The sequence below is a fragment of the Rattus norvegicus genome, chromosome X (genome assembly GCF_036323735.1).
Source record: "Rattus norvegicus strain BN/NHsdMcwi chromosome X, GRCr8, whole genome shotgun sequence".
NCBI lineage: Eukaryota > Metazoa > Chordata > Mammalia > Rodentia > Muridae > Rattus > Rattus norvegicus.
This window is the reverse complement of record NC_086039.1, coordinates 15,715,013-15,730,544: the sequence shown is the minus strand read 5'-3', so window position 1 is coordinate 15,730,544 and position 15,532 is coordinate 15,715,013. Positions and strand designations below refer to the sequence as shown.

Sequence of the window (15,532 nt, the reverse complement as noted above, 5' to 3'; positions counted from 1 at the left end):
ACCAGATCATTTACTGGCACAGGCAGAAACAAGAAGGATACTGTCCCAAATGACTCCTAGTTTTCTGTGTCCTGAGGGCTCCAGGATTGTATCTCCTAGCAGAAATTGTGGTCTTATGTCTGCTCTCAGGTGTGTCAGTGCTTTTGGACACTGGCGTTCAGCTCTATGCACAGGCAAAGACCAGAAGTATTGTGTCTCTGACTGCCCCTAACATCCTGTGTCCAGAAGGCTCCTTGACGGTTCCCCGTGGGCCAGGAAGTTGAGCAGAAGAGGAGGACTCCCCTGTGCTCTCAGGATTGTCCCCACATCTGAGAGTCCCACTCTCTCTGAAGAGGATCTGGGTACAGAACTTTGGGTCTGTGTGAGCACTGCACACAGATGGAAACCAGAAGGATCCTGTCCAAGTCTGCACTACGTTCCTGTATCCAGAGTGCTCCAGGCAGGTTCCACTTCGGACAGGTATGTGAGCAGCAGTGGTGTCTCTCCTGTGCTCTCAGGATTGAACACGCTTCTGACTTTCCTGCTCTCTCCCCAAAGGATCTCAATCTGTGGGACCTGGTCTGCTCAGGGCACAGGCAGAGACTAGAATGATCCTGTCCCAGATAGCTCCTAGTTTCCTATATTTTGAGACCTACAGGGGGGTCCTTCAGAGTAGAAGTGGTGGTCTTCTCTCTGCTTTCAAGTTTATCGGGTATACTGGAATCTCGCTTTCAGCTACAATCACAGTCGGAGACTGGACGGATCATGTCCCTGACAGCTCCTCATTCCCTGTGTCCACAAGGCTCCAGACTTGTACCTAGTAGGGAAGGGATTTTGAGCAGAAGTGGTGGTCTCCCCTGTAGTGTGGAGATTGAATAGATTTCTGACAGTCCACCTCTTTCCCCAGTAGATCAAGGTACAGATATCTTAGGGCCTTTGTCAGCAGTGGGCACACCAGGAAACCAGAAGGATCCTGTCCTGGTCTGCTCTTAGTTTCCTGTGTCCAGAGGGCTCTAGAATGCTAACTACTGGGGCAAGGATGTGAACAGTAGCAGTGATCTCCCTTAACCTCTCATGATGGTCTAAGCTTCCGAGTGTCATGATCTCTCCCTGGGGCTTCTGGTTACAGAGAGCTTTGGGCCTGTGTATGTACTGGGCACAGCCAGAAAGCAGAAGGATCCTGTCCAAGTCGGCTCTTGGGTCCCTATTTTCAGAGTGATGCAGGTGGGTTCCTCTTGGGCCAGTTATGTGAGCAGAAGAGGTGACCTCCCCTGCCCCCCAGGATTGCCCATACTTCTTAGAGTCATGCTTTCTCCCCAGGGTTCTGGATACAGAGAGCTGTAGGACTAGTTCAGTTCCAGAAACAAGAAGGCTCCTGGTTTCTTGTGTCCTGAGGACTACAAGAGTGTATCTCCGAGCAGAAATTGTGGTGGTACCTCTGCTCTCAGATTTGTCAGCACTTGTGGAGATTGAATTTCAGCTCCTTTAACAGGCAAAGTCCAGAAGTTTCGTGTCCATGACTGCTCCTATGATCCTGTGTCCAAAAGGTTCCACATCAGTTCTACTTGGTGGGAAATGTGAGGAGTAGTGGTTCCCCTTCCCCCCCACCCAGAGCTTTCAGGAATGCCTGCACTTCTGGGAGTCACGCTATGTCCCCGTGGGATCGGGGTACAGAAAACTGTGGGACAGCATCATTTCCAGTCACAGGCAGAAACCAGAAGTAACCTATTCCAGATCGTTCTTGGTTTCCTATGTCCTGAGGAGTCTAGGAGGTCCCTTGGAGCAGGAATGGTGGTTTTACCTCTACTCTTAAATGTGTTAGCACTTTTGGAGTCTAGATTTCAGACCAGTGCACAAAGATCAGAAGGATCCTGGCCCAGGTTTTTCCTGGGTTCTTGTGTCCAGAATGCTTCAGACTGTTAACTATTGGGTCAAGAATGTGAGCAGAAGTGGTGGTCTCCCCTGTACTCTCAGTACTGAAAACATTTCTGAGAGTCCTGTTCCCTCCCCAAGGAATCTAGGCACCAATATCTGTGGTATTGGGGTAGCTCCGGGTACAGGCAGAAACCAGAATGATCCTGTCTCAGACGACTCCTGGTTTCCTATGTTGTCGGATGTCCAGAGGGGTCCCTCGTAGTAGAAGTGGTGGACATAACTCTGATTTCAGGTCTGTAAGGTATACTGGAGACTAGCTTTCAGCTACAATCACTGTAGGAGTCTGGAAGCATTATGTCCCTGAGAGCTCCTCATTGCCTCTGTCCAGAAAGCCCCAGCCTGGTACCTCTTAGGGCAGGGATGTAAGAAGAATTGGTGGTCTCCCCTGTGCTCTCAGGATCGGATGCAGTTCTGACAGTCATTCTCTCTTCCCGACAGATCTGTGTAGAGATCTTTGTGCCTGTGTCAGCAGTGAGCACACTTGGAAACTAGAAGGATCCTGTTCAAGTCTGCTCTTAGGTTCCTGTGTCCTGAGGGCTCCTGATTGGTACCTCTTGGGACATGTATGTGAGCAGAAGAGGTGATCTCCCTTGTCCTCTCAGGATGGTCAGTAATTCTTAGAGTCATGCTTTCTCCCCAAGGAGTCTGGATACAGAGATTTGTGGGTCCAGTTGTGTTCTGGGAACAGGCAGAAACAAGAAGGATCCTGTCTCAGATGGCTCTTGGATATATATGTCCTCAGGGCTCCAGGAACGTATTTTGAGCATAAATTGCGGTGTTACCTCTGCTCTCAATGTTTCAGTGCTGTTGGTGTCTGGCCTTCAACTCCATGCACAGGCAAAGACCAGAAGGATTGTGTCCCTGACTGCCCTAAGATCCTGGGTCCAGAAGGCTCCAAATCAGATCCTTTTGGGAGAGGAATCTGAACAGAAGTGGTGGTCTCCACTGGCCTCGAAGGATGGTACAGTCTTTTGAGAATCATGCTCTCTCCCCAGGGGATCACGGTACAGAGAGCTGTGGGACCAGGTCAGTTCCAGGCACATGTAGAAACAAGAAGAATTCTGTCCCAGATGGCTACTGGTTTCCTATGTCCTGAGGGATCCAGGAATGTATCTCTGAGCAGAAATCGTGGTCTTACATCTGCTCTCAGGTATATCAGTGCTTTTTGCGACTGGCTTTCAGCTCAGTGCACAGGTAAAGTCACTGTCCCTGACTACCTTTGGATCCTGTATTCAGAAGGTTCCAGGCAGTTTCCTCTTGGGCCACGGACAGAGCTTCAGAGGTGCTCTCTCCTGTCCTCTCAGGATTGTCCATTGTTCTTCCATTCACCCTCTCTATCCAGCGGATCTGGGTACAGAGAACTTTGGGCCTGTGACAGCAGTGGCCATAGCCGGCAACCAGAAGGATCCTGTTCAAGTCTTCTATTAGTTTGCTGTGTCCAGAATGTTCCTGACAGGTTCCTCTTGTGTCAGGTATGTGAGCAGTAGTCATTGTCTCCCTTGAGCTCTCTGGATTGTCTATCCTTATAGAGTATAGAGAGTCCAGCTCTATACCTCACAGAATCTAGATACAGAGAGCTATATGATCTTTTCAACTCAGAGTGCAGGCAAAAACTACTAGGAACCTATCCCAGTCTGATCCTAGGTTCCTATGTCCAGAGGGCTGCAGGTGGGTTAAAGTTGGGCCTTAAAGGTGAGTCAAGAGGAGGCCTCCACAGTAATCTCAGGATTTGCCAATCTTATGAGAGTCACGGTCTCTTCCCAGAGAATCTGTGGGACCAGTTCTGTTCCAGGCACTGGCAGAAACAAGGATGCTGTCCCAGATGACTCCTAGTTTCCTATGTCCTGAGGTCTCCAGGAATGTATATCCTAGCAGCAACTGTGGTCTTACGTCTTCTGTCAGGTGTGTCAGTGCTTTCGGAGACTGGCTTCCAACTCTCTGCATAGGCAACGACCTGAAGGATCATGCCTCTGACTGCTCCTAATATCCTGTGGCCAGAAGGCCTTCCAGTGTGTTCCTCTTGGGCCACTAAGTTGAGCAGAAGAGGTGATCTCCCCAGTACTCTCAGGATTGTATGCACTTCTGAGAGTCCCTCTCTCTCCCAAGGGGATCTGGGTTCGGAGAACTTTGTGCCTGTGTCAGCACCGCACACAGCTGGAAACCAGAAGTACCCTGTCCATATATTTTCTTAGATTCCTGGGTCCAGAGGGCTCCAGGTAGGTTCAACTTGGGCAAGGAGGATGAGGCAAGAGGAGGTCTCCCCTGTTCTCGCATCACTTTCCGAATTTATGAGGGTCACATTTTCTCCCCAGGTGATCTGGGTACCAAGAACCTAGGGACCAGGTCAGCTCCAGGTGCAATAATAACCCAGCACTATGCTGTCCCAGATGGCTCCTGGTTTCCTATTTAGTAAGGCCTCCAGGAAGGTCCCTCGTAGCAGAAGTTGTGGTCTTACCACTGCTCTCAGGTGTTTCAGTGCTTTTGTGTAGTGGCTTTCAGGTCTGTGCATGGGCAAAGGCCAGAAGGATCCTATCATTGACTGCTCCTAGGTTCCGGTGTCCAGAGGGTTGCATGGGGGTTCCTTGTGCCAGGAGGTGACCCAAAGTGGTGGTCTCCCCTGTGGTATCAGGATTGTCCACACTTTGTAGAGTCATGCTTACTCCCAAGGGGGTCAAGGTACAGAGAGCTGTGGGACCAGGTCAATTTCAGGCACAGGCAGAAACCAGAAGGATCCTGTCCCAGATGGCTCCTGATTTCCTATGTTGTGAGATTTCCAGGTGGGTCCCTTGGAGTAGAAGTGGTTGTCATACCTCTGGCTTCAGTTGTGTCAGATATACTGGAGACTGGCTTTAAGGTAGGAGCACTGACAGAGTCAGGAAGGATCATGTCCCTGTCAGCTTCCTGTTTCCAGAAGGCTCCAGAGACTGGTAACTCTTGGGTCAGGGATGTGAGCAGAAGCGGTGGTCTCCCCTGTGCTCTCAGGATTGAATGCACTTCTGAGAGTCCCACTCTATCCCCAGGGGATCTGAGTACAGAGAACTTTGGGCCTGTGTCAGCCCTGGGCACAGCCAGAAACCAGAAGGATCCTGTACAAGTCTGCACTTAGCTTCCTGAATCCAGAGTGCTCCAGGTGGGTTCCTCGGAAGCCAGTTATGTGAGCCCTAGTAGTGGTCTCCCGTGTGCTGTCAGGATTGTTCTCAATCTGAGAATTCCATGCTTTCCCCAGGGTTACAGAGAGTTGTGGGCCCGGGTCAGCTCCAGGCACAAGCAGAAAACAGAAGGGACCTGTCCCAGACTTCTCTCAGGTTCCTGTGTCTTGAGGGTCCAGGCAGGTTCCTCCTTGGCCAGTTTTGTTAGCATGAGGTGGTCTCCCCTGTACTCTCAGGATTGTTCGCACTTCAGAGAGTCCTATTCTCCCCTCAAGGGATCTGTGTACAGAGAGCCCTGGGACCAGTTCAATTCCAGGCACAGGCAGGAACAGAATGAACCTGTCCCTTTCTTCTCCTGGTTTACTATGTCCTGAGGGCTCCAGTAGGGTACCTCAGAGTAAAAATTGTGGTCCTACGTCTTCTCTCAGGTGTGTCAGTGCTTTTGGAGACTGGCTTTCAGCTCCATGCACAAGCAAAGACCACAAGGATCTTGTCCCTGACTGTTCCTATGATCCCGTGTTCTGAGGGCTCCAGGTGGGTTGTTTTTTTTTTTTTTTTTTTTTTTTTTTTTTTTTTTTTTTTTTTTTTTTTTTCCCGGAGCTGGGGACCGAACCCAGGGCCTTGCGCTCAATAGGCAAGCGCTCTACCACTGAGCTAAATCCCCAACCCCTCAGGTGGGTTGTTTTTGGTCAGGAATGTTAGCAGAAGTGTTGTTCTCCCCTGAGCTCTCAGGATAGTCAGCACTTCTGTGAGTCCAGCTCTGTTCCTCATGGCAACTGTAAGTTCAGCCCTGACAGCAAATGGAAACCAGAAGGATCCAGTCCCAGTCTGCTCCAGTGTGCCTATGTCCAGAAGGCTCCAGACTCTACTCTTGGACCAGGAGTGTCAGGAGAAGTGGTGAATGTGCTACTGAGAGTCCTGCTCTCTGTCCAAGTGATCTGTGTACAGAAATATGTGGGACTGGGTCAGCTCTGGGCATGGGCAGAAACTAGAATGATCCTGTCCCAGATGGCTCCTGGTTTCCTATGTTGTGAGATCTCCAGGCAGGCCCCTGGGAGTAGAAGTGGAGGTCTTACCTCTGCTTTCAGGTGTGTCTGGTATACTGGAAGTGGTGGTCTCCCCTGCACTCTCAGGATTGAACACACTTGTCTTAATCTCTCTCTCTCTCTCTCTCTCTCTCTCTCTCTCTCTCTCTCTCTCTCTCCCTCTCTCTCTCTGTCCCTCTCTCTCTAACGAGGGGATCTGAGTACAGAGTGTTTTGGGCCTGAGTCAGGACAGGACTGTACACAGCCAGAAACCAAAAGAATCCTGTCCAAGTCTGTACTTAGATTCCTGGGTCTCGAGGGCTCCAGGCTGGTACCACTTTGGCCAGTATGTGAGCAGCTCCCCTGTGTGTCAGGCTACTGGAGACTGGCTTTCAGTTCCGTGTCCAGGCAAGGACTGGAAGGATAATGTCCCTTACTGCTCCTAGGTTCCAGTGTCCTGAGGCTCCAGGCAGGTTCCTCTTGGGCCAGGCCTGTAAACAAAGGCCAGACCCGTGAGCAGAGGAGGTGTTCTCCCCTGTGCCCTCAGCATTTTCACCACTTCTGAGAGTTCAGCTTTCTCCTCAGAGCTTCTGGGTAGAAAGAACAGTGGACCCTGGTCAGCTCTGGGCACTGGCAGAACTGGAAGGATAATGTCCCCGTCTTTTCTTAGGTTCCTATGTCCAGAGGGCTCCAGGCGGGTTCCTTTTGTGCCTGGGATTACAGCTGAAGCTGTGGTCTCCTCTGTACTCTCAGGATTGTCTGCACATTTGAGAATCCACCTCTGTCTTCAACAGCATGTGGGTACAGAGGGCAGTGGAAATGGGTCAGCTGCAGGTGCAGGCAGAGGATGTGAGCAGATGTGGTTGTCTCTTCTGTACTCTCAAGATTGTCTGCACTTCTGAGAGTCCATTTCTCCATCCCATGGGATCTGTGTACTGAGAGCTGTGGGACTGGGCCAGCTTTGGGCACAAACACAATCCAGAAGGATTCATTCACAATGTGCTTTCAGCTCTGCAAACAGTCAAAGTCCGGAAGGATGGTGACTGTTCCTAGGCTCTTCCGCCCACAGGTCTCCTGGTGGGTTCCCCTTAGGCTTGGGATATGGACAGAAGTGTTGGTCTCCCCTGTGCTCTCAGGATTGTCTGCATTTCTGATAGTCCACCGCTCTCTCCCATAGGATTTGTGTATAGCAATGGGCCCAGGCATTATCCAGAAGAATCCTGTCCCAGTCTGCTCCTATTTTCATGTGTCCAGAGGATTCCAGAAGGGTTCCTCTTGTGTGAGGAATGTGAGCAGATGTGTTATTAGGATTGTCTGCACTTCTGAGAGTCCCCACAGGATCTGGGTACAGAGAGCTGTGGGACTGGTACAGCTCCAAGCAAGTGCAGAGACCACAAATATCCTTTCCCTTATTGCTCATGGGTTCCTTTGTTATGAGGGCTCTATGCGGGTCCCTCAGAACAGAAGTGGTAGTCTAACCTCTGTTATCAGGTGTGTCAGCACTCCTGAAGACTGGCTTTCAGCTCTGGGTGCAGGCAGAGAAGTGAAGAATCCTGTCCCTCACTGCTCATGTTCCTGCGTTGAGAGGGTGCAAGGCAGATTATTCTTGAGCCAGAAATGTGAGCAGACTTGGTGGTCTCCCTGTGCTCTCACGTTTTCCCACATTCCTGAGATTCCTGCTCTCTCCCCAGAGGATCTGGGTACAGATAGCTGTGAAGCAGGGTCACCTCTGGGAGCACCAGAAACTGGAAGGTTCTTGTCCCAGTCTGCTTGTATATTCTTTTGTCCAGCAGGCTCAATGCTGGTTCCTATTTGGCAGGGAATGTGAGCAGAAGTGGTGGTCTCCGATGTGCTTTCAGGATTGTCTGCACTTTTGAGAGTCCAGCTCTTTTCCCCAAAGTATCTGGGACAGGTGGTAACTGCAAAGATCCTGTCCCAGAGTGCTCCTTGTTTCCTGTGTCCTGAGGGCTCCAGTTGGTCCATACTAGCAAAAGTGATGGTCATCTGCTCTTGGGTGTGTCAGCACTCCTGGATACTGCCTTTCAGCTCCAGGTACAGTCACAGACTGGAAGAATACTGTCCAGGACTGCTCCTGGGTTCCTGAGTCCTAAGTGCTCCAAGCGGGTTCCTCTTGGGACAGGAATGTGAGAAGTGGTGGTCTCCCCTGAGCTCTTAGGATTGTTCTTACTTCTGAGGGTTCCGCTCTTTTCCCATGGGAGGTGGGTATAGAAAGTTGTTGGACTGGGTCAGCTCTGGGTACAAGCAGAAACTGGAAAGGCCCTGTGCCAGATTTCTCCTGGGTTTCTGTGTCCTGGGGGCACCAGGCATTCCCTCGGAGCAGACATGGTGGTCTTACCTCTGCTCTCAGGTCTGTTTGTGCCCTTGAGACTGGCTTTCCTCCCTTTCTCTTTTAAAAAAGATTTATTCATTTTATGTATTTGAGTAGACTATCTCTGTCTTCAGACACACCAGAAGAGGGCATCAGATCCCATTACAGATGGTTGTGAGCCACCATGTGGTTGCTGGGAATTGAACGCAGGACCTCTGGAAGAGCAGTCAATGCTCTTAACTGCTGAGCCACCTCTCCAGCCTTCCCTTCCTCTTTTAATGAGAGTTGACAAAAAGAGTGACAGCATCAAATCCTTATAATTAACATTATCTTAAACAAAAATTCTGTAGGGGTATAGAGGAAAGAGGTTGGCAGAGGACAGTTGAAAAAGGAAAAAGATTAAAATGCATAGGAAGATGAGACATCATGTTCTCATCTTTAAAATAAAGTTCTCCACACAGTGAGTAGATGAGATCACCTGATATGAAAATTAAGTCTTATTGTCCATCAGTGTAAAGCACGCTGAAAAAAATATAGACTGATTCACCTCTAATGATATATTATAAGGAGAACTGTGCTGAATTGAAGATGTGTCCATGAGACAGCATATAAAATTAAAGTCCTATTTGCATATATAATATCTGTTAGAGAAAATGTTCACTGCATGATAATGCTTCCTCTAGGGCAGCCACTAGGTTGATTTGCCCTCATTTCCATACCCACGTGGGATGTTGCTTTGGCTCATGGAATCACTAGCATAGTTAAGACACTGTCTTAGGGAAATGGGTAGGAAGAACACTGCACAGAAGCAGTGTCATGTAAACGTGGCCTTATTCCCCGAGTTAAGGAAAATGCCTTGCATTTAACCAACCCCAAACAATAAAAGCCCAGCATTCTACACATCTCTTTGCTGACTCCAGATCATTCTTGAGGCAAATAGTATTATTTGTATTATTAACTGTAGCAAATTATTCTTGTACTAAAGAATGTAGATCACTCTTTTGGGAATGGATGGAGTTACTTTTATAATAAGAACTAGACACTATGATAGAAGTGGTAGCGCATTTTAAATATGGGTCCAATTCCTTTCAACCCTTGCTTTCAAAAGCTTCATCATAACTGTTTTAGCGCCAATTCTCTTAGTTTATTTTCCAAATCCCTAACTCTATGCTGACCATACGTCTTAGTTTGGTTAATAAAATATTAAGAATTTCCAAGTACTACCTGATGAAGGCTTCCTGCTTTACTGCTCTTGGAACCCCGAGACCACCAAGTTCCCAGAGCCCAGGAAGCCTAATGGAAGTTGAGGAAGTTACTCAGAAGAGACAGAGACACCCCAGTTGACAGCCTACCAGACACTAGACATGTGAGTGAAGCTGCTTTAGATGATCTGATCAGCACTTGGCTCCCCAATGTATGAGCAAATCCAGAAGAGACAAGCCCAGACAGGCCAGATTAAGACATTTGCTTCTCCGGCCCTCAAAACCATGACCCAAGCAAAATGGTTGTTCCTTTCTTGTCTGACATATGATAGGAGCTAAGTGGTCTATGTGAGCTCTACTTTCTTCTATCCACAGCCTCAGTCCCAATGCTCTTAATAGAGAAGAATTCAGATGGGGCATAGTAGTAGTAACAAAACACTAGTGTTTAGTTAGAGCAAGCAAGGAAGAATACTCTTTAGAAAAACTGAGGGCTAGGTTGGTGGAATGTCTTAAGGAAGAAAGCACTTGCTATTCCAGCTTGACAAAAGGCCCAGAACCCACTCTGAAAGGAAAGATAAGAGTCTTCAAAATAGTTCTCTGCCATTTGCACAGATGCTATGACCCCCCCCCGCCCGGTCTCTCTTTCTGTCTCTGTCTATGTCTCTGTCTCTATCTCTCTCTATCTCTGTCTCTCTTTCTCTCTCTCTCTCTCTCTCACACACACACACACATACACACACACACACACATACAGATATATACACACACTGAGGGGAAAAAGGGGTGTGAGAGGGAGTAAGAGAGAGACAGAAAGACAGAAGCAGAGAAACAGGGACAGACAGAGACAGACAAAGGCAGAGAAACAGACTCAGAGACAGAGGATTATGAGATGCCAAAACCCCACAATCCCTTTTGAAAATATACAAAAGAATAGTTCTATACTTACAGAAATGGCTTTTCTATGTTATTAATTCTGTTGTATCTCTCTGGTGTGCACTTCCAGATAAAGACTTCCTCCCAGAAGTCCACTTTATCCCAAATTCATATATATATATATATATATATATATATATATATATATATATATGACACAATAATATGCAAAAAGAGTTTAAATATCCCCAAGCTTGAAAGTTTACTAGAAGAAAGGGTAATAGCTCTCTATACATACCCTACCCCAAGTAAGGAAATCTTCTGATTGTTTGTAGTTGACTCAGCTAGAGACCACTACCACCTGTATGATTTTCTTTCTTTTCTTTTTAATACACAGGGCCTCACTATTTATGTCTGGATAGTCTAGAATTCATTATGTAAACCAGGTTGATGTCAAACTCACTGAGATGTACCTGCCTCTAACTCTAAGCGCTGTAGTTAAAGGCATGAGTGTCACCTGTCATCTGTCACCTATTGTCCTTTGTATCCTGTTTTGGGGTCCTGAGCTGTTTTGGGCAGAAAAACTACCACAATATAGTCTTCGTATGCTATTTCCTTAACTCACACCATCAAATTATCTTTACGGCCCAGCCAGAGTGAACCTCATTCCCTATTGTCCATTATGTATTCTTTTAGGGGGTATCGATGGTCAGTCTGTACAGAAGCTCATGTCTTGCCTAACACGAGTACTGAAAGTTATGATTCTTGCACGGTATAGCAGACAGAGTGAAGGAGAACGAAGTGTGTGGGTGTGTATGGTGGGTATTGACATTTTAAATAACTTTATCAGTCAAGGCCATCTGAGAAGATAACATTTAAATATAATCTGAAGGGCATAAAGGACTGATTCATGATGCTATTTAAGAAACTGAATATGGATGGACACTAGAGAGATGACTCAGCAGTTAAAAGCACTGACTCCTCTTCCAGAGGACCTGGGGTTGATCTCCAACACTCAAAGGGTGGCTCGAAATGATCTCTAACTCCAGTTTAGGGGGATTTAACATATATGCAAGTGATGCCCAGACATACATGCAGGAAAATAAAACTTCATACAAATAATAAAATAAAATGGAAATTGACTATGCTTTGCCAAGAAAATGGCAAGCGAGAAAGAAGTTTCTGAAACAAGGACGTCAGAATATTGGCTCTCACAGAAGATGAAGACAGAGAGGCAACAAGGTGAAATATTTTCTAGGCAGCAGCAACATTTGGGAAGCCTCCTTCATGGCAGATGGTACTCCAATAGACTGTCATGCCTCAAGTGAGGCAAGGCTAATTAATAAATCCAGGGGCATAAGACAGATAAAAACTAGGCCGACCAAGTTATCACTACTAGAAATGGGAAACCTGGGAAACAGAGAAACCCAGAGAGTGAGAGCTATTGAAATGATTGGTTCCTTTTTCATTGCCAGCTTGATTGGTTTGGGCATCACCTAAGATATTAGAAGCATACCTCTGGGTATGCCTGTGAATTAACTTAGGAGTAAAGACTTAACCTTAATGTGAGTGGCACCATCCTTTGCCCTGAGCGTTTGGATGGAGTAGAGGTGGGAAAAGGAGAAAGGGAGCTGAGCACAGCATCTCCCTTTCTTTGTCCCTGGCCTGCTGAGATGTAAGCAACTGCTACAGAACTGCCCCACGTTGTGGTTCCCTAGACGTGATGGATTGTGTTCCCCCTAACCTGAGGCAGCACTACTCATTCTTCTTTTATGTTGGTTCTTGTCAGATACTTGGTCACAGCAGTGAGAAATGTATACAGAGGTGCGATCAGATCGCCAGTTGACTAGCAATCTTGGACTGTTTAGGCAGCTGGAAGAAAAGGAAACAAGTCAGCTTGAAGGCAACTGACGTTTATTGCTAACTAGTCTGAAGATTGGGAAGTCCAAGATCAAAGTGCATGCAGATTTGGATTCTGGTGAGGCTCACCTCTTAATTCACTGACAACTGTGTCTTTCTTTTGTTGTTTTGTTTTTGCTTTGTTGTTTGCGGTATTCTCAGGGCAGAGAAGACAAAAAGAGCTAGTTCCCTGGAGCTTTTTTTATGACCTATCATCTATCTCCAGTAGTGTGATTTTATTTTGTCTGCATGGCCCTTTAAAAGATCTCCAATGGCTAGTCAACTGACTCTGTAAGAATGCTTACTCCTTAGAACTGCTTGACCCTACGACCTTCAGTGTCTCTTGAACTTCTGGGAACAGGGATATTATATAAAAGTTGGCACACATGGAAAAAGATTGAGTAGGGTGCAGGAGATGGAGGAGTTAGGGTCCTAGTGGCAAAAAAGTGGAGTCAGAGAAGAGAGAAGACTAAGTAGGTTCTGAGAAAGGAAGAGTGAACATAGGAGAAGGTTGAAAGTGAATTGGGCTAGCAAAATGAGAAGACTGCTATGGCGCGTGAACCAGAAGCTGAACCAGAGACTATTGATAGGAGACAGGAGAAGAAGCCACACAAAGTAGGAAGGAAAAAAAAAGACAAAAAGCTACAATCTCCCAATATGATAATACTGTCATATTTGGATTAGGTCTCAATATACATTATTTTTGGGGAAAAACAAACATTCAGACCTCAACATTCCCTCAAGGGGCTCAGAACCCAAAGCAACATCTAGATACTGAATTTCAGAGCTTACCTGATTCTCGTCCTTGTCAAGGCTTCAGAGTGTAATTTATTAGTCTGGGGAATGCTCCTTACTCATTATGATGAATTTTCTGTAGTTCTCATTGTTTTCTTAAATAAGGAAAAGTTAGTTTTTGTTACTTACAAATAAAATAGCCTTAACTAATATTATTGTGGTTTTTCTCTAATTCTTTAATATATTCATTCCTTCTCTTCTGAAGTGGATTATTAGTTTCTTCAAGACAGAGATAATTCCCTCACTTTATTTTGTATCCTTCCTCTCCCCAGCTGTGCTTATAGAACAGGAGAATAACAGCAAAGCATTCATCCAGTGAATATTATGTGTCAAGTACCAAGCTAAGTGCTAATGTAGATCATCTTATTTAAGCTTTAAAGGAAGTCTGTGAATAACTACTCAAATTTTTCTCTGATTTTTGCAGATGAGTTACCAGAGGTCACAGGAGTGCTGGACAGCACCCCACGAGCGAACTTGAGCCTCGGGACCACAGGTAAGACCAAATTTTCTGCTGCAAGAAAGCTGCCTGGTGAGCTTGGGACACACGGAAGCAGAATTTCTCTAGAACCGGGCACGTTCTGTGTTTACCGGAAGTCCCACACCCGCGGATCCCGGCCCGCAGCAGCTCTCTGCTCCCAGACCCGGTGAGAGAGAGACCCAACCGCCTGGTCAGGTGGGCACTCCTGAGGCTGCAGAGCGGAAGAGACCACCAACACTGCTCACCCCTGCCCACATCCCTGGCCCAAGAGGAAACTGTATAAGGCCTCTGGGCTCCCGTGGGGGAGGGCCCAGGAGCGGCAGGACCCCTGCCGGAGACACCGCCGGACCCTGAAGGAAACAGACCGGATAAACAGTTCTCTGCACCCAAATCCCGTGGGAGGGAGAGCTAAACCTTCAGAGAGGCAGACAGGCCTGGGAAACCAGAAGAGACTGCTCCCTGCACACACATCTCGGACGCCAGAGGAAAAAGCCAAAGACCATCTGGAACCCTGGTGCACTGAAGCTCCCGGAAGGGGCGGCACAGGTCTGCCTGGTTGCTGCCGCTGCAGAGAGCTCGTGGGCAGCACCCCACGAGCAAACCTGAGCCTCGGGACCACAGGTAAGACCAAATTTTCTGCTGCAAGAAAGCTGCCTGGTGAACTCAAGACACAGGCCCACAGGAACAGCTGAAGACCTGTAGAGAGGAAAAACTACACGCCGGAAAGCAGAACACTCTGTCCCCATAACTGACTGAAAGAGAGGAAAACAGGTCTACAGCACTCCTGACACACAGGCTTATAGGACAGTCTAGCCACTGTCAGAAATAGCAGAACAAAGTAACACTAGAGATAATCTGATGGCGAGAGGCAAGCGCAGGAACCCAAGCAACAGAAACCAAGACTACATGCCATCATCGGAGCCCAATTCTCCCACCAAAACAAACATGGAATATCCAAACACACCAGAAAAGCAAGATCTAGTTTCAAAATCATATTTGATCATGATGCTGGAGGACTTCAGGAAAGACCTGAACACACTTAGGGAAGCACAGGAAAACATTAATAAACAAGTAAAAGCCTACAGAGAGGAATCGCAAAAATCCCTGAAAGAATTCCAGGAAAACACAATCAAACAGTTGAAGGAATTAAAAATGGAAATAGAAGCAATCAAGAAAGAACACATGGAAACAACCCTGGATATAGAAAACCAAAAGAAGAGACAAGGAGCTGTAGATACAAGCTTCACCAACAGAATACAAGAGATGGAAGAGAGAATCTCAGGAGCAGAAGATTCCATAGAAATCATTGACTCAACTGTCAAAGATAATGTAAAGCGGAAAAAGCTACTGGTCCAAAACATACAGGAAATCCAGGACTCAATGAGAAGATCAAACCTAATGATAATAGGTATAGAAGAGAGTGAAGACTCCCAGCTCAAAGGACCAGTAAATATCTTCAACAAAATCATAGAAGAAAAAAAAAAAAAAAAAAAAACAACCCGTGCATTGCTTCATGGAGAAATTCCACCTATTTCCATGAAGTCATTCCTGGGATAATTGCACGGAGCCATATTGGATTTGGGCCTAGCCGCTTTTTGAACTGCAGGGTTCAAAGTGGCTAGGTGACTCTGGGCTGTTTGGCCACAGAGACTCACCCCTAAGATGACTGCCTTAAGTCTTAAGATTGTTGAATGAAAGCCTCTCCCATGAATTTACAGCACAGGAAGATAACATTCAAGGGATGCCTCAGCTCCCTTAGCAGATACCTGTTACCTCCTGAATCAACACCCGGTGTCTCCACCGCCTGACCTCTTTGCCTCCAGCTATCACTACCTATATCCGCACCTCCCCCTCCTCTGTGTTTCACA

The 15,532-nt window shown here is 47.0% G+C and overlaps 1 long non-coding RNA gene across 19 annotated transcripts in view; it reads left to right on the top strand.

Moving 5' to 3' along the window:
- The window catches only part of LOC102551428 (uncharacterized), a 65,599-nt gene extending 50,978 nt beyond the window's left edge, over positions 1 to 14,621 (top strand). For 16 of the 19 annotated variants that reach the window (XR_010061323.1, XR_010061332.1, XR_010061331.1 and 13 more), the window contains 4 exons: positions 130 to 5,044; positions 11,189 to 11,310; positions 12,282 to 12,470; positions 13,611 to 14,621. This is a non-coding gene — a long non-coding RNA (uncharacterized LOC102551428). The remainder of the gene's footprint in view (positions 1 to 129; positions 5,045 to 11,188; positions 11,311 to 12,281; positions 12,471 to 13,610) is intronic. The other 3 variants (XR_010061318.1, XR_010061330.1, XR_010061315.1) reach the window with 3 other exon arrangements.
- The last annotated feature ends 911 nt before the right edge of the window (positions 14,622 to 15,532 follow it).